Source organism: Chenopodium quinoa, unplaced genomic scaffold, assembly GCF_001683475.1.
Source record: "Chenopodium quinoa cultivar QQ74 unplaced genomic scaffold, ASM168347v1, whole genome shotgun sequence".
In the NCBI taxonomy this organism is placed as follows: Eukaryota; Viridiplantae; Streptophyta; class Magnoliopsida; order Caryophyllales; family Amaranthaceae; genus Chenopodium; species Chenopodium quinoa.
This window is the reverse complement of record NW_018744469.1, coordinates 3,458,729-3,476,968: the sequence shown is the minus strand read 5'-3', so window position 1 is coordinate 3,476,968 and position 18,240 is coordinate 3,458,729. Positions and strand designations below refer to the sequence as shown.

The 18,240-nt window shown below is 38.6% G+C and overlaps 1 long non-coding RNA gene and 2 pseudogenes across 1 annotated transcript; 1 reads left to right on the top strand and 2 right to left on the bottom strand.

The window, feature by feature from the left end:
* The first annotated feature begins 10,399 nt into the window (after nucleotides 1-10,399).
* Nucleotides 10,400-13,032, top strand: LOC110697631 (annotated as a pseudogene).
* A 23-nt stretch (nucleotides 13,033-13,055) lies between these two features.
* On the bottom strand, nucleotides 13,056-13,795 carry LOC110697630 (annotated as a pseudogene).
* Nucleotides 13,796-15,035: 1,240 nt separating this feature from the next.
* Nucleotides 15,036-15,645, bottom strand: LOC110697608. The gene is made up of 3 exons (XR_002506524.1): nucleotides 15,589-15,645; nucleotides 15,204-15,394; nucleotides 15,036-15,120 (listed from the first exon to the last, which is right to left on the bottom strand). It is a non-coding gene; the product is annotated as an uncharacterized LOC110697608 (long non-coding RNA).
* Between the last annotated feature and the right edge of the window lie 2,595 nt (nucleotides 15,646-18,240).

Here is an 18,240-nt window from a genome sequence, read left to right as displayed (position 1 = left end):
GGTTCCTGCCTCCTGCCAGCTTGAGGTGCTGTGTTGCTGCCTTTTGTGTTATGAATTTATGATAAGTTTGTTGCTGCTGTTTCTTATGCTTGCTGTTTTAATTTTTCTTGAATCATCGTTGCCCTTGTCATTTATGTTGAGACTTCAATGTATATGTACTTGCTGGCAGCATTTTTCAAGTTTTAAGTTAAAACAACCATTGCTCAGTGATGATACGATAAACGTAAATCTGAGAGCAATTTTGAAAAACAAAAATAAGTTCCTGCTGAGTCCCTTGCTTCGGATAAGTTGTTGATCTGTTATTGCGTGTGCTGGTTCCTGCTTGTTGCTGCTATTTCCTCTGCTCTTGGGTGCTGGGCTGCTGCTTCAAGATTCTGCTTCAAGATTCTGCTCCCAAATCACTCACATTCTCACTCCTCCCTTCATCTTATCATGTATCATTTTTTGCAACCCTAAACTTGATGATGTTTCAGTTGATAAATCTGAAATCTAATCTGGGTAGTAGTGATAGTAGTTTCATTATGTATTGGTATATGTATTGTGAATTTTAATCAATGAAAATGGTGACTTTTTTTAATTGCTTGTTGATATTACTCTAATTTTAATGTTATTTATCTCCAATCTTATGTTATCTTATTGGATGATCATGAATATCAAGGAACAATGAAGATAATTTGGGTGGACTTTATTACTGGAATGAAAAGATACAAATGATATATCTTGTAATTAAAATAAATAAGTAATCTAAAACGATATTAATAATGTCGTTGGCCTAGATCTAGGTGATATAAACCTTTGTATAAACCTAAGCCGTTTGATTAGATCTACATTTATTAACATTAATTATTTAATTGTATTTACTATTTAGCCATTTAGGTTGTAAATAATTCAATTTGAATTAAGCAGTTTGTAATTGGATAAGTTTAAACAGGTTGCGATTCGAAAACAGTTCGATTTTAACGGTTTAACGGGTTATGGCAGTTCTGTTTAGACGGTTAGCGGATTATAACGGTTCGGTTTATACGTGCGGTTTAAACGGTTTCGGTTCATAAACGGGTCGGTTTAAACGGTTAGCGGGTTACAAATGGTTCGGTTTAAACAGTTTTTTTTTTTCGGTTTAAACGGTTTCGGTTTATAAACGGTTCGGGTCATTAACGGGTTTATAAACCATTCGGTTCGGTTTCGTTTCGGTTCGGATTTGCGCAGTTTGGTTTGTTATCGGTTTACGGTCCGTAACGGGTTGACATTGAGCGGTTCAATTCGGTTTCGGTTTGATATTGAACGGTTCAGTTCGGTTTTCGGTTTACATTTATCGGTTTATAAACGGATCGGTCCGTGATGGTTCGGTTCGGTAACAGGCGGTTTCACGGTTCGGTTTGAAAAGTCCCACCCCTAGATGCCTACTTCTCTTTACTATGTGACTAATAAATGCTAGAAAAGACATCTAATAAAGAGACAGAGGGAGTATCGTGTAAAGAGATTTATTTTTCATTTTAAAACATTACAAAGCTCCAACCCATTAAATTGCTCTGTCCGAAAAAAAAAAGGAAAAAAATAAAAACAGCGGATGAACATAGTGCTTCCTCCTCTTGCTTCCCCCTCTCTCTGTCTTGCAGATCCAGGGGCGGAGCTAATGGGGACACTTGTTCCCCAACTTTAAAAAAAAAATTAAAAAAAAATAAAAAACAAAATGCACGCTGTATCATACAGAAAGTCAGAAAGAACAAAGAAGGAACTCAACTACTCAAGGAAGTGAACCCTAACTTTCTCTCTCTTCGAAAGTTGGAGTTCTCTGAGTCTCTGACTCTCTGTTCTCCACTTCTCCTGCGCTCGGCGGCGGTCTCCTGTCCAGGCTCCACCTCCGGCACTTCGTCGGTTCTTAACGTCGGAGTTCGCGTCTGCCGTCTTCGCTAGTTGGACTGTTGGAGTTCGCGTCTGCGTTCGAAAATTGGAGTTGAGGAGTTCGCTGTTCGCCTGTTCGCGTCTTCGCCTGAATCCCCTCTTCGGTCTTCCGGTCTTCGCTAGACCCAATTGACCAATTGACCCAAATCCCCCAAATGGTATGTAAATCTTAATTTAATCTCTGAATTATTAGTTTATTACTTGTTTAATTGTTGCGGATTTGTGGGTATTGAAGAATTGAAGAATTGAAGTATTGAACTATTGAAATTTTGAAATGTGTTGGTTTATTGTGTTATTGAAAATTTGAAATCTCTGTAAATGAAAATTTCGAAATCTGTTGCCTGCTGGTTAATTGGAGTATTGGACAATTGGTTTATTACTTGTTTTTTTCTTCTGTTTTGTGAATTTATTGAAATGTATAGTTAAGTTTGTGAACTTTTGATTGCATATTTTTTTCGTGTTTGGCTGTTTTGTGAATTTATTGAAATGTATAGTTGAATTAGAAAATAGAAATTTAGAATCTTAGGCTTTATTATTATGTAATGATGTGGATTGTGGAAATTGATATATATTTTTCAATTTAATTAGGAAATGTCAAAAGATTCACCTAATTCAAACAAATCCAAGGCAACTAGTAAGCAACCCGATCTTCGACAATTCTTGTTTAAAAGACCGAAACTCAATGAAAATGAGTCCTATGAAAATGAGCTAATAACTCACCTTCATTTAGCTCCCTCAAAGTCAAGAAAATGGTATGGAAATGGGTGGTTCAAGTAATAGTAATGTACCATTAGAGGAAGATTCGGTGTACGATGTTGAAATTCTTCCTCATGATTTGGGAAAAAGAATAAACATAATGGATTACCCCGCAAATGAACGAAATGCTGTTAGGAGGGGTTATATTCTTAAAAAACCTTGCCAACCAAAAACTCATGACTTCCCTCCAAGACACTGGTTTACGTCGCTTTAGTGTTCATTGGTTCAAGAAATGGGATTGGCTTGAATATAGTATTGAAAAAGATGCCGCATTTTGTTTTGTATGTTACTTGTTCAAGAATGAAGTTGGTAATAAATCGGGGGGTGATGCATTTGTTGATGGAAGGTTTAGGGCATGAAATAAACCGGAAAGATTTGAGAAGCATGTTGGTGGAATTAAAAGTGCTCATAATCTTGCTTGTGAGAAATATGTGAATTTAAGAGATGAAAAAAAGAAATCAATCTTGAATGTGCTTGACAATGCAAGTGATGTGATTAAAAGTGAATATTTTATTCGTTTGAATGCATCTTTAACTTGTTTAAGATTTCTTTTGGGGCAAGGCTTGGCATTTCGTGGACATGATGAAAGTGGGGAGTCATATAATAGGGGTAATTTCCTTGAGCTTTTGAAATGGTTAGGAGAAAAGGTCGAGGAAGTAAGAGAACATACTCTTAAAAATGCACCTAAAAATTGTCAAATGACTTCCCCTCCTATTCAAAAGGACATTATTAATTGTTGTGCCAAAGAAACAACTAGGTGCATAATAGAAGAAGTTGGTGATGATTACTTTGCTATATTGGCCGATGAGTCAAGTGATGTGTCCCAAAAAAGAACAACTAGCTCTTATTTTGCGTTTTGTTGACAGAGATAGTGGAAAGGTAATGGAGCGATTTTTAGGCATTGTTTATGTTGGTAATACTACCGCTTTAACTGTTAAAGATGTAATCATGTCTTTATATTCATTGAGCCCATCTATGATAAGAGGGCAATGGTAGGATGAAGCTAGCAACATGAAGGGTGAAATAAATGGCCTCAAGACTTTGATATAGGTATCCCCTTGCGTGCCGCCTCCGCCGCCCGGCTCGGTTCGTGTCACGTGCGCAAGTGTGGGTGTGGGTGTGGCCCGGATTTTACACATGATTCTAATTTTTTATGTAAACTTTCGGATAACGGTCACAATATCATCGTTGATATTGTAATTGTTATTACGTGGATTTAGTCAAAGATTTAATCCTTGATTTACTCCGTAATTATGCCAATCAGTTATTTGACTGATTACCTTCCCCTAAATTATCTCTTCATTTTACCGTTTTCTTTGAGTAATTATCGAGATTTTCTCCCTTGATTATTCGGCTCTTCTCGGTTTAAATACTGGACTCTTTCGGTCTTCATGAACACAGAAAAATCGGCCTTCCTCACTGTTTTTCCCATTTCTCTCAAAAATATCCAACACTGTTTGGGCATTGTTTTATCGAGTTCTCAATTCATCCTTACGAAGTACATAGTTCGGGTGAAGTCGTGTAACCCTGAAGTCGATTGCCGTGAGTCCGTGTGTACAAGTGCGGGGCAAATTCGACTTTAGGGCAGTGATTTTAGTCACGCCACAACAATACTCTTCGTTTTTTAGATAAGTTTTATTTTGTTATTAGCCTTAATTTCCAACAATAGATGCTTAGCTCAAAGATATTAAATTAACCCTTGATGCCATAAACCCAATAAAAAGGAAAAACATTGACCAAAGTGGTTGTTGCATCCGAAAATCCCCACTCGATAACAACACCACAGTAACAGCTTAGTGCTTTCGGTGTAGATCAGGTGATACAGATGACTAAATCAGCATAGTTATCTCTTAATTTATGTTCTCATCTTCTTTCATTTGAGTTAAGGAGCTTAGCAAAGGGTCAATCCTTCTCAAATCACCATCTTACGACGGAGTTTATGAGTGGCCGAGGTCCCTTCCTCATCCACCAAGAGACTACCACACCACCAAACAAGTCGATTGGCATCATCGCCTACGACACCTATCCATTTCTGTTTTGAAGAAATTATATTACTTTCTAGTTTAGAAATTTCTCATTTTCATGATTCTCATTGTAATTCATGCTTGATTAAAGGGTTGACAATGTATAGCCGACAATGAACACTAGAAGAGGTCTAACATTAAAGGATTGTGCTATACATTAGCAACCAAATTTGATTCAACAATTATCAAACAAGGCCTGAAAATCACATAATTTTAGGGAAATGTGTCAATTATCAAATTTCTAGCAACATTATGACCTTTCATAATCTTAGTATTTAGTTGAGATTTTCGAGCCCTACACTTACTGCATTGACAATTAAATAAGGTCAAATATGAACCCTAGATTGTGAAATTGATATGATGATTACTAAAAGAAACATCGAACTTACCTTAGAAGCTGAGAACAAATAGTTTGTAATGGAGAACTCAACTGCGACGGCGGCGCGCGAGGGGATACCCATATCTAGCCCACACAAGATACTCAAGTATAAACATGAGTGTTAAATATATAAAGAAGGTAAAACCTCTTTACCTCACCAATGTGGGACTTTTGTTCTTTTATTTTGAAGCAATCAAGGAGTTTTCAACAATATCTCCAACAATCCCCCACATGATTCAAAAGAAAAGAAGACGAAATGACACCCGGTGTTTACAAGTATAGCGTACATCCATTTAAGGTGGGAAAACCTTGAACCTTCAATGGGGTTTGTATGAATACACTTGCACACTTGACTTTATCTCAAAATTAATTAAGTTCTCGCAAATAACAAATGATTTGTCCATCACAATTTCCTAGGTTTTCATAAATGCTCTAGAAATCACAAGCCTAAATGACCTCATAGGGATAGGACAAATTTCCCACATTCACATAGGTAAGTTCATCAAGGTTGTCTCATCACAAACCACCTTAAAGGCTATGAACTTATTAAGAGCTAAAGCTCCTCGAACCAAAATTGAAGAAAAATACTACAACACTTTATTAATTAGGAATGGTAGTAGTATGTAACTCGAGTTATTTGTGACTTCGTTTGACCCTATTGAACTTAGAAAAAACTAAGTTGGGTATCCATCATAAATCACTCCTCAATAGGCTTTAAACTCATTCCTTGTGCTGTTTCTAGCACCAATTTTCTACAAAGGCCTTTGGTGAGAGGATCGATTTTACAAACTCAATTGATATCACATTATTTCTTATCAGATCTCTAACTATTCTATGTCTCATGCGAATGTGTCTCCTCTTCCTATTGTAGGATTGGTTCTTTGCAGCACCTATGGCATGGAGTAGGTTTCCCCCACAATGGAATGTTTGCAAGTAGCCTTCTTAGCCACTCAGCTTCTTGCCCTACAAGTTCTAAAGCAATAAATTCATATTCCATTGTAGATTTAACAATACAAGTTTGCTTAGAGGATTTCCATGATATAACACCACTTGCAAGAGTAAAGACATATCCACTATTAGATTTCATCATTATCAGACACCCAATTGGCGTCACAGTACCCTTCTAAGACACGAGGTGTCCTTCGGTAATGTAGACCCCAATTGATTGCCCCTTTCAAATATTTCAATAATTTAATCAAAGCACCCCAATGCTCACGATTAGGATTATGGGTGTATCTACTCAATCTACTAATAGCATATGCTATATTAGGCCTCGTATAGTTCATTAAAAACATGACACTTCCGATAATCTTGGCATATTCCTCTTGAGAAACACTCTTACCTTTGTTCTATTTCAAATGTATACTAGGATCATATGGGGTTTTAACAGGTGAACACTCAAATTGAATAAATTTCCTCAAAATTTTCTCAATGTAGTGTGATTGATTTAGACACAACCCATTTGAAGTCCTAGTTAATTTTATGCCAAGTATTACGTTAGCTTCTCCTAAGTCTTTCATGTCTAAAGTTTGTATTAACTATATCTATGTTGGATCCAAAAATGAGCATATCATCCACATATAGACATATTATAACACAACCATACTCAATCAGATTTTGAATAAACACATGCATCAGAATCGTTTACCTGAAAACCATTAGAGGTAATGGTTTGGTCAAACTTTTCATACCACTGTTTTGGTGCCTGTTTTAGACCATATAATGATCTAATTAGCCTGCATACCTTGCTTTCCTTTCCTCGTACTACACATCTTTCAGGATGCCTCATATATATTTCTTCTTGCAAATCACCATTAAGAAAAACAGTTTTTACATCCATTTGATGTACAACAAGATTATGAATAGATGCAAGAGCTATAAGAACTCTAATAGTGGCAACTTTAGTAACAGGAGAGTAAGTATCAAAGAAATTTAGCCCCTTCTTTTGGTAGTTTCTACAAACTACTAATCTAGCTTTGTATTTGTCTATTGAACCATTGGACTTTAGTTTCTTTTTAAACACCCATTTGCTACTTAAAGGCTTAGAGCCCTAGGAAGGTCAGTTCATGATGGATTCTATTTCACTGTTTATGGCCTCTAACCAAAAGCTAGAGTCAATGGAATTCATGGCCTCTATGTAGGTCCTAGGGTTATCTTTTAGCACAAAAGCATTCACAACTTCCTCATCTATTAAAACTTGTTCAGCGAGAAAGGTTGTAACAAAGTCAGGACCAAAGCTTTTCTAACTCTAGCTCTCTTACTCTTTCTAGGTTCCACAGGCTCACTAGAAGATGCAAAGTCATGTTGAGAAATGCTAGAAGATGATGCAACAGGTAAAGATGGATAATCATGCATTTTCATAGGAAAAATATGTTCAAAAAACTCAACATCTCTGGATTCCTTTATAGGTCCAAAAGAACCATCTTTAAGAATTAACCTGTAAGCAACATTGTTAGAAGCATAACCAATAAAAATACCGTTAATAGTTTTAGGACCAATTTTAGACTTTTGAAAATCAGGCAAACCAGACACCGCAACACTTTGAGATAATTAAGGTTAGGCTTGTAACCTTTCCACAATTCATAAGGAGTCTTGTCTAGTTTTTTTTGGGGAACACGGTTTAAAACATGATAAGCAGAAAGAAGAGCTTCCCCCACATGTAAGTAGGCATACTAGAACTTATCAGCATAGCATTCATCATTTCCTTTAAAGTCCTGTTTTTCCTTTCAGCTATTCCATTTTGTTTAGGGGTATAGGGGGGCTGAAAGTTCATGTATAATCCCATTTTCTTCACAATTTTTTTTAAGAAGATTCCCATCATATTCCCTCCCCGGTCTGATCTGACCCTTTTTATTTTAAGGTCTAATTGATTTTCGACTTCAGTTTTATAAATTAAAAACTTAGCTTCAGCCTCATCCTTAGTACTTAATAAAATGACCTGGTAAAACGGGAAAAATCATCAACAAAAGTGATATAGTAATGTTTCCTCCCCGGTCATAGTGTTCTTAAAGTCACCTAAGTCTGTGTGAATTAACTCTAGTAGAGAAGAAGACCTATTAACAATCTTGTTAAAAGGTTTCTTTGGGTGTTTAGCTTCAACACAAACTTAGACATTTATCAAACTCTGTAGAACTAAAGTTAGGAATTAAATTATGTTGTTTTAACCTCTTAATAGAGGCTACATTAACGTGTCCTAACCTAAGTACCACAAAGAAATAGACTCAGCAATATAAACCGAACCAGCAGAATTATTATTATCAACGATAACATCAACATCAAGAATAAAAAGCCCCCCATTACAGAAACCCTTTCCCACAAAATCACCATTTCTGGTGAGTACAAGTTTATCAGATTCAAATGTTAACTTAATGCCTGAGCAGAGCTCCAGAAATAAGGTTCCTGCGAATATCAGGCACATGTAAAACGTTTTGTAAAGCAATCATTTTTCCAGAAGTAAGTTTCAACATAATTTTTTCTTTTCCATGGACACTCACAGAACTTGAGTTGCCCATGAAAACACATTCACCATCTCCAACCTGTTCATAAGTCTGAAAAAGTTGTTTGTTAGAGCAAATATGACGAGTTGCTCCTGTATCAACAATGTATCAACAATCCATTCAGACACATTACTAACTAAATTAACTTCACTGCAGCAATGATATCTTCAGTAAGGTTAACCTGTGATTTGGAGCTATTATTGTTACCCTTATTTTTCGAACCCGATCCATGCCCCTTAGGACAAAATCTGGAAGAATGACCCGATTCACCACAAGTGTAGCACTTTCCATTGAAAATACTGCTACCCTTGTTTTTCGAAAACTTGTTAAACCTTTTGCCGTGAACCTGATTAGGTCCTTTCCCTTTGAATCCTTTACTTTTTCTTGCAGACTTAGATTCAACCAAATTAGCAGAAGAGGAAGAATGATCACGAAATTTAGATTTCACCTGAATTCGGTTCTGTTCCTCGATTTCGATGTGAGAAATTAATTCCTTGAGAGTGAAATCTTTCTGCTTATGCTTCATGGAATGAATGTAGGATTCCCGAGATGGCGGCAGTTTTTCAAGACAATTTGACTGAAATGTCTCACAAATTTTCATTCCTTCGGCAATAATGTCAGCACATAAAGTTTCATGCTCATGAACTTGATCAAGCACAGATTAATCATCAGTCATACGGAAATTTAACCAACGGCTACAAGCATATTTTTTAGTCCCAAAATCATCGGTTCAGAGCATCCCAAATTTCTTTAGCATTCTTATATTTGCTATAGATTAAAAATAAAGGTTGAGTCATGGAATGTAAAAGCATTCCACGACAAGTTTTGTTATCCTGAGCAAAATCTCTAATGGAATTCAGAGGGGCAGAATCAATAACAAAAGCATAATCTACACCAATTTGGCCAAGGAAAAATTCCATTTTATCGGACCACATTTTATAATTTTTTCCGTCAAAAGGATCCATCTTAGACATATTAGGAATAAAAGCATTAACCATGGCAGAATTCAACGGGATAGCAGTATGAATTTCGAAATCAGCCATAATATGAATATGAAAAAATAATTCGACTTTAGATTGTTGGAAATTAAGGCTAATAAAGAAATATAACTTATCTCAAAAACGAAGAGTATTGTCATGGCGTGACTAAAATCACTGTCTTAAAGTCGAATTTGCCCCGCACTTGTACACATGGACTCACGGCAATCGACCCTTAGGGTTACACGACTTCACCCGAACTGTGTACTTTGTAAGGATGAATTGTGAACTCAATAAAACAATGCCCGAACCATGTTTTGGATATTTTTGAGAGAAATGGGAAAAACAGTGAGGAAGACCGATTTTTCTATGTTCATGAAGACCGAAAGAGTCCAGAATTTAAACCGAGAAGAGCCGGAATAATCAAGGGAGAAAACCTCAGTAATTAGTCAAAGAAAACGTTAAAATGAAGAGATAATTTTGGGGAAGGTAATCAGTCAAATAACTGATTGGCATAATTACGGAGTAAATCAAGGATTAAATCTTTGACTGAATCCACGTAATAACTGTTACAATATCAACGATGATATTGTGACCGTTATCCGAAAGTTTACATAAAAAATTAGAATCATGTGAAAAATCCGGGCCACACCCACAACCGCGCACGTGACACGAACACGAACCGAGTCAGGTGGCGGCTGCGCGCGAGGGGATACCCATATCTAGCCCACACAAGATACTCAAGTATAAACATGAGTGTTGAAATATATAAAGAAGGTAAAACCTCTTTACCTCACCAATGTGGGACTTTTGTTCTTTTATTTTGAAGCAACCAAGGAGTTTTCAACAATATCTCCAACATCTATGTCCGACATTATTGGTGCAAGGAATGTATGCACCATGAGGGATGTTACATGGGTTGGGACTAGGGAGAGGGACGTGTGAGGAAGGTGATTAATGTAATACATCTTTTTTTATCGAAAACTTTCTTTGAATCTTGAAGGTTTTGTTGACCTCTCAATTTCTACTTCTTACCTTGCATGGGGTTACAGATTTTATGGTCGTATAGAATTTCGATTAACATTCTTGATATCACACTTGCACTTAGTAATTAGCAACTTACTGATTCGTATTTGAAGAATCTGATTTTACTTTCTTTTCCATGTTCTTTTAAGTTTAGAGGGAGTTTGTTAGTTGAGTGTGATAATGTCTAACCTTGTTTGTCAAGTGCTTAGTGCTTACTTGACAGATAGGGAGCATAGGGTGTAATTAAGAGACACTGATCTTTTCTTGTTCGTCTCTTGTTATTTTGATTGCTACCTCAACCTTGTGATTCATTCGATAATTCTTTTTTTTTTCCCCGTGTTGCTGTTATTTTGCAGGTAGTGGCTGATTTAAATTTTCCCTTTCAATCTACATTAACAGCAGCAGCAGTAGTAACATCATATATACTAGTAGCAGGAACAGGATCCAATGGAATCATGGTGGGAGTCAGTGTCCAAAGCTCGCTCCCGAATCCAAGCCCTCCTTCCTCTCCTCCCTCCTTCATTTTCGTCCAGTGATTCTCTCTCTTCACTGGTTGACTCTGATCAACCTGCTCGCTCCCTTCTGGACTCCTATGAAACCTACTCTGCTGTGTCATCAGCTCTCTCTGGATCTGGTGATGATCCTCTCTGTCAATGGCTCTATGACACCTTCCTCCAGTCTTCTGATGACTCTGAATCAGACTTCCGCCTTGTGGTGATTTCCTTAGTGCCTCTCATTGCTGGACTCTATCTATCTCGCATTCACACCTTCTCCACCACCTCCCCTTCCCCCCTTGGCTCCCCTTCCCTTGCAGGCTTTGAAGCCGTTCTCTTGGCTCTCTACTCTTCTGAGGTTAAGGTTCGCGCTGGCAAACCCCTCCTCGTTTCCATCCCTTCCCCTGCTTACCTTGCTCACCATCCTTCCCTCTATCACACCCCAACTCCTCAACCTCACCCTCCTTCTGTTAATAATAATTATTTTTCCAGATCATCCGCTTCTTCTTCTCCTTCTGTTGTGTCTGGAATTGGAGTTGAAATTGGAGTTGGGGTTATCTCACTACCTCTAGAGCCCCAAATAGGGATCCAGTCCACAAAGCGTGCTACTATTGTCGGGGTAGTCTTCCATTGCTTTTTCAAAACTTTGGTCTAAGATAGATCTCTGCCGTTTTGCTGCTTTGTGGGCTGGCAGTGATTGTCCCTGTGCTCATTCTCTTGACTTCCATTGCAATACTCCTACTACAACTGCTAATCGAGTGGATGACGATGACGATGACGATGCTGTCTCTGTCAGTGAGGACCTTGTTTCCTCCACAACTAGCACCACTAGTAGGTCTAGTACTATTGGAGGTATCATTGCTCAACACCCTCAACCTCACCAAAATGGAACAGCAGGAAGTGAAATTATCCTTTCAGAGGTTATTTCTAGGTTGGATATTAACAGCAACAATACCAATCACTCCCAGATGTCAAATTCGTCTTCTTCTGGGGGACAGGGACATGGGCAGGAACAAGAAGGGGTGAGAATTTTGCTGCCCTGGGAGCTATTGCAGCCATTGCTAAGGATACTGGGCCACTGTCTGCTGGCTCCTGCTCCTCTGAATAACCAGGAGGTTAAGGACGCTGCTTCTGTGGCGGTTAGGCGTCTCTATGCCAGGGCTTCTCATGACCTAGCTCCACAGGCTATCCTGGCTACACGAAGCCTTTTTCAGCTTGACAATCGTGCTCGCGCTACCGCTAAGGCTGCTGCTTTAGCCACTTCTTCTTCCAATGCTAACACACCGAAATCTAGTAAGCCTGAGGTTTTCTTGGTCTCCAAGTGATGAAGATCCCCATGACTGGCTCATCTCTTCTTTTTAGGTAATGTAATTAAAGTACAAACTCATACTCTTTTGCAGAAAGCTAGTATGGAGTAGATTTTACTTCTAGTTGATGCTTTTAGTTCTAAATTAGTGCTGATATTCAGCTGACAATTCTCTTTTCAGTGTATCTCTCTTTCTATACTTAAGCTGACATCATATTCTCGTGTTTGACTTTAAATTTTTGTCCACATGCTCTCAGTAAATCTATGTGGGAAGACGAACTCATTGAGGGAACATGGCAAGGGACATGCAACACGACACTAGAAGTCAGTTTGGATTGGATTTTATCTGTGGGATAAAAGGTGTGATAAGGTTTATAACATTCTTTACACTGCCATGAAAGAACAGAAATAAGGGTGTTATTATTAGTTTTTTTGATCAATTACCTGTGTAAGTGAGTTATAGACTGTTAATGTTTGCAGTCAGACAAAATGTACAAAATGAGATCAGAAAGTTACAAGACAGCATGACAAAAGCTGTCGTTGGATAAGCGTGAATGGAATACTTGTAGATATGTAATGTAAAATATTTATACATTTGTTATGGTTTACATTGATTTTTGTACTAGTGATGAGTTCCAGTGGTAAACAGGTAACAATCATTTGATCTGAAATCGGTTTTAATATTTAATTCATTTTAATAGTATGAAGATACTTCATTTCTTAAAAAGAAAAACCAGAAGGTGAACCATGGGGCAGCAATGCTAATCTCACTGGACTTGCGCCCTCTTCTTCAACTGTTAAATGTCCCAAGTTTTTGTTGATATCTGTCTTAACAAAGCCAGGACAAACACAGTTGATGATAATTGACGGGTATTTCTGAGTCAATATTCTTGTATATGCATTCAAAGCTACCTTAGACACTATGTAGGCTGCCATGGTAGAAGGCCAGCCCTTCTCTTTGAATGAACCGTCCTTAAAGTCTCTCTGCAACTCGTTAAAAATCTCGTCCCCTTGTTCTTCTGTAAGGTTATCAGCATCATCTAAGACTCATTTGATTCTCTCAGTTGGTTCTGGGGAGATAAGAAAAGTACGAGGTAATCGATGAATATTTTTCTCAGCAGATGATGTTTATATGCAAAAAGAAAGAAACATATACCTCTAAATCCCCCATAGAAGAGTAAACATTGATGATCCTTTGTGAATCGGATAACTTGAGGAGAGGAAGCAAACTTCGGTGGTTCTCTTTACTCCATAGTAGTTAGTTTCCAAGCAATCTTTTGCGACTTCTTATGTCTGTGGGTCATCATTTTATGGCTCAAATTGCCGAATACAAGATTTTTGAATGAGTTTCTTTACATCAAGCAAGGCTCAGCTCTATTTATTCAACTGATCACACCTCTAATATAGCTCTAGCAAACTCTGCAGCTCAGCCATAGAAATAACAAAATCAGCTCCCTACGATGTCAGCTCGATCTAGCAACTACCATAACAACATGGTGTGATATAACTTGATCACCCTTCCCTTGGACCTCTTTCTCCCACAAGTAATTAACACAGGATCGGAGGCTTGCTTGGCTCGACTTGATGATTCTTTGCTTTACCTCTCACCTAAAGAGACACTTTGTCCTCAAGTTCTGGTAAATAAATGAGAAATCAAGGTAGCTTCAAATTGTGGTAAACCTTGCCATTTTATGAGCACATTTACTGCAGCAGTAGTACGTTGGCAACATTCCTAACAACCAGCACAAGTTCAGGCTCGACGTCCAAGACCATGTATTCTGTCAACTTATGCTCAAATTTGAGAATAAAATCTAGCATTGCCAATTTGAATTAAAAAAAAAAATCAAAACTTTTTTGCATGTGAAATCGAAACTTATCTAAATAAATCAAATTTGGCGCCAAAATTAGAGTTTATTTCATTTAGAAAATAAATCTTTAATTTGAATTCACAAAGAAAGTCAATAAACATGTACTTCAATTCAATCCTTTGTTATTTTTAATCGCAATGTTTGGAATTTCACATTATTAACACATTCCTTTAATTGTCTTTTGTGATTTATATGTTAGAAAAAACATAATCGCGTGGGATCTTGTTCGATTAGTCTCAAAACACATTTTGTTAAGATATTTAAGTTATAAATGTCGAGTGACAAGCGTGAAATCCTTAACGCTGCGATTAAAAATAAATAGAGGAAGTATTTACTCTTCTGAATTCCAAATTAGACATATAAAATGTCTCTTTCATTGCCTAATTGAATTTGGAAAAAAAAAAAGAAAAAAATCTAAGCTTTTGTCGATTGGTTTAATCAATTTTTATTTATTTTTTTTCTATTTGATTCCAACAAATTAAGCCACTCAAATTTTAGGGTCTCGTTAAAAAAAAAAAAAGGTTTTTTTTCGGTATTGTCTTAGCAAATGTAAAATTGGAACTTAAAGAACAAAGATCCACTTTCCATCCATAGTTGCTTAGCAAGAACAATCAATCTCATAGGTTAACTACAAAGCTATGCATCCTTATGTCTATCCGCACCTTCCAAACCTATCAATCAACTTTCCAATAACATAGCTTAACTACAAAGCTATGCGAATTGATGATTACAAATCTTACCTTTTTTGAAACTTTCAATTGTTACTAGTTTTATCTTATTGGTGGCCGAAATTAATTAGGATACTATTGTCACTCGATTGGGCATACACGCATTTGATGGTAGCCAAGTCGGAGGTGGCCAGAACACCCCAGATAGATAAGATGCCAAATTCTGACAATCACCAAGCATAAAATCGTAAACAAAAAGTGAATCATCATAATCGCGAAAAGGAGAACTATATGAAGTGAAACAACCTCAATAAAAGACAATGCAATTGCCTTTCCATCCTTGAAAATCCTCTGCTGAGGCAAAGAAGCTCCCATCAAAAGTTATAAATAGTATTTTATCATCGCCAATGCCTTCAACTTCATCCCATTTTGTCTCCCCTTCGTTTAACTTATAAATGGTAAAAGCTATTCCATCTCTTGTTCCACGCTTACACCATCTATATATTAAATACAGTTCTTGATTATCAGTTGATACAGCTAGACGTCTAATTTTGGTTGAAGACTCAGGCAATGGATTTTCTATGAAGAGCAACAATGATAAGGTATCGTAATCCATCTTATAGGCTCTACCTCTGCGGTCAATAGCATAAATCTTTTCTTTAAAATTAATTACATCATGAAAGTTCCTTACCTCTAGAAAGGTTCCCTGGAAAGTGGAAACTCACATCCAATTCTTGCTTGTCTTTAAGCCTTTCCTGGAGACTCACATCCAATTCTTGCTTGTCTTTAAGCCTTTCTTAGAAACTCACATCCAATTCTTGCTTGTCTTTAAGCCTTATTGCACATAAAGCCCCTCTATGATGTAAAACAATGGCAGTACAATCACCAATTGTAGGGTAAGTTTTACTACAATTAGGATTTACAAACAAAACCACCCTTTTATCGTTGAAATCAGGAAGACCCTTCTTCCCAAACATATCCCCAGGGGCATCAACAAACCTTAACCTATGGAACACAGCCATCTCACATACTTGAATGTACGATAAATCCAAATTCCTAGGGTAACCGACGGGCAACAATCTAATGGCAATTGGTGAAAGCAATCTGCTCACAAACAACTTTCCATGGTGCAACTCTTCAGCAATGAAAAACCAGGGTGGGAGCTTGGGATCAATTGTTGATCAAAAGAGTAAAACATAACTCGCCACTAGAAACGGTGAGAAAGGACCACTGTCATCAAAGCAACTTCCAGCACAGGTTGCTAGAGAGTAGGGAAAAATAGGGGATAGTGTTTAGGGTAAAAATACCCTGTCCACGTGGCCCTATAGCATGCTGACACGTGTTAGCCTCAAAGAGGTCCTAGGGGATCCAATCCTCTACTGACACGTGGCACTTTAACCTTAAAAGGGGAACTGATCCCCTTCCACTATAAATAGAGGAAAATCCTCATTTATTACACATTCATAAATACATACACAAAACCCGAGCAATATTAATTGGAGAATTATCTCGAAACCCGAGAGAAAAACCATTTACATTCCACACTTTTATACTCCTGGACACGTACTAACTAGATCGTCGGAGGCGAAATTCCACCCAATCGGAGTTTCCGTGATTTTGCAGGTACAAACGGTCGGCTCCCAGTTCTGGTATTGTAACTCTCCCAAGGGACTCCAAAAACCCCGAAACATTTGGCGCCGTTTGTGGGGAGAGTACTTCCAGGATGGTATCCCATGAGTCTGTACTGCATGGTAATGAGAAACGGCTTTCGGCCGAAGCTGAGGTCCAGACGGGTCATTCAGAACAAGGCGCTCCCGTCCCAAAGAAACAAGGGAACGGGGCAATGACAAAGCAGGTCCAAGCAACCCAATCGGCTAGCCGGCTGGGCATGCTCAGGCGGCGGAGGGTGCTGCCCTTATCGTCGGAGGCGAACATGAGGGTGACGAACTCATGAAATTCATGACTAGTTTCAAAGGGGAAATCAAGGACCTGATAAATAAGAAGGCTGGCTCCAATAAGGGTCAGTCGGCTAAGAAACTTTCTCCCTCTGGGCAGAAGCCGATTAAAGACCGGGTGCCAACTCCTCATCCTAAACCAAAGGCGGTGGATTGGCCCACAGTTGATCTTTCAAAATTCCAATTTCCCGAAGTGGGGAAGAGGAAGGCCATCCGGCAAGTTCAGCCGGATGGGTCTAATAAGACTTTCTCCGATGCTCGGATGTTAAACCAGCAAAAGAGAAGTCAACAAATGTCTGAGTCGGCTTCAACGTCGACGTACCCAGACAGTTTCCAGAATACTTCAATGAGGTATTCGGAAACAAACTAAGAGAGTCAGTCACGCGGCATGTCCGCACGTACTGCCCCTCAGATTATCCAGCCGACTCCGTATGTGCCCCAACAGCCATACATGCCGTATGGATCACCTTACATGCAGCCGGCCCTCTTTGGGGGTCAGGCGGCACCTACTGTCCAGCCAATGGACTGGCAGCTTTGGCTGCTGAACCTTGGGGAACAGCCTTCGGCTTTCTCCAGGGAGATAACCAAGGCAGCTCAGCCAGCCAAGGTTAAGAACTTGTTGGTCGGTGCTAATGACGACACTACCAACCCGGAAGACCACCTGATAGCGCACACTAACCTTATGTATCTTCAGGGGTTGGATGATGCCGCCTGGTGCTGATGCTTCCCGAAAACATTGAAGGGCATAGCCCAACGATGGTTTGGCAATCTGCCAGCCGATTGCATCAACAACTTCAAGACATTTACATACCTATTTGTGTCAAACTTCTCTATGAACATCCCCGCTAAAAAGACAAGCCTCGATCTGGGGGCCATTTAGCAAGGAGATAGAGAGGGGCTAAGGACTGTCTGACAAAGTTGCCTACACAAACTTCTTCAAGGGTCTGAAAGACGGGTCGACCTTTAAGTTCGACCTAGTCAAGAAGAGGGTGGCAACCCTCCAAGAAGCTTTGATGGAAGTCGAAACCTTTATGCAGGCGTAGGAGCTCTGTGCCATCAAGCAGCCGTCGGACCCTAAAAAGTCCGACTAAAGAGACAGCCGGCATGCTCAGCCAGTTAAAAAAGAGGAGAGCAAGAAAAGAAAAGAAGTCTGGGTGGCGGAAAATTATGGTCAGCCGTCCCCGAAGAAAAAGAAAGAGTTGAAGTCGTACACCCCCAAGTACGAGTTCAACAAAGATTGCTCCTCCATCCTCATGGAGATTAAAGATCGGTTGACAATTGAGAAATCGGCTACAATGAAAAGTCCCATAAAGAGCCGGGACAAGAGCAAATACTGCCATTTCCATGAGGATATTGGCCATGACACCAATGGCTGTTATAGCCTCAAG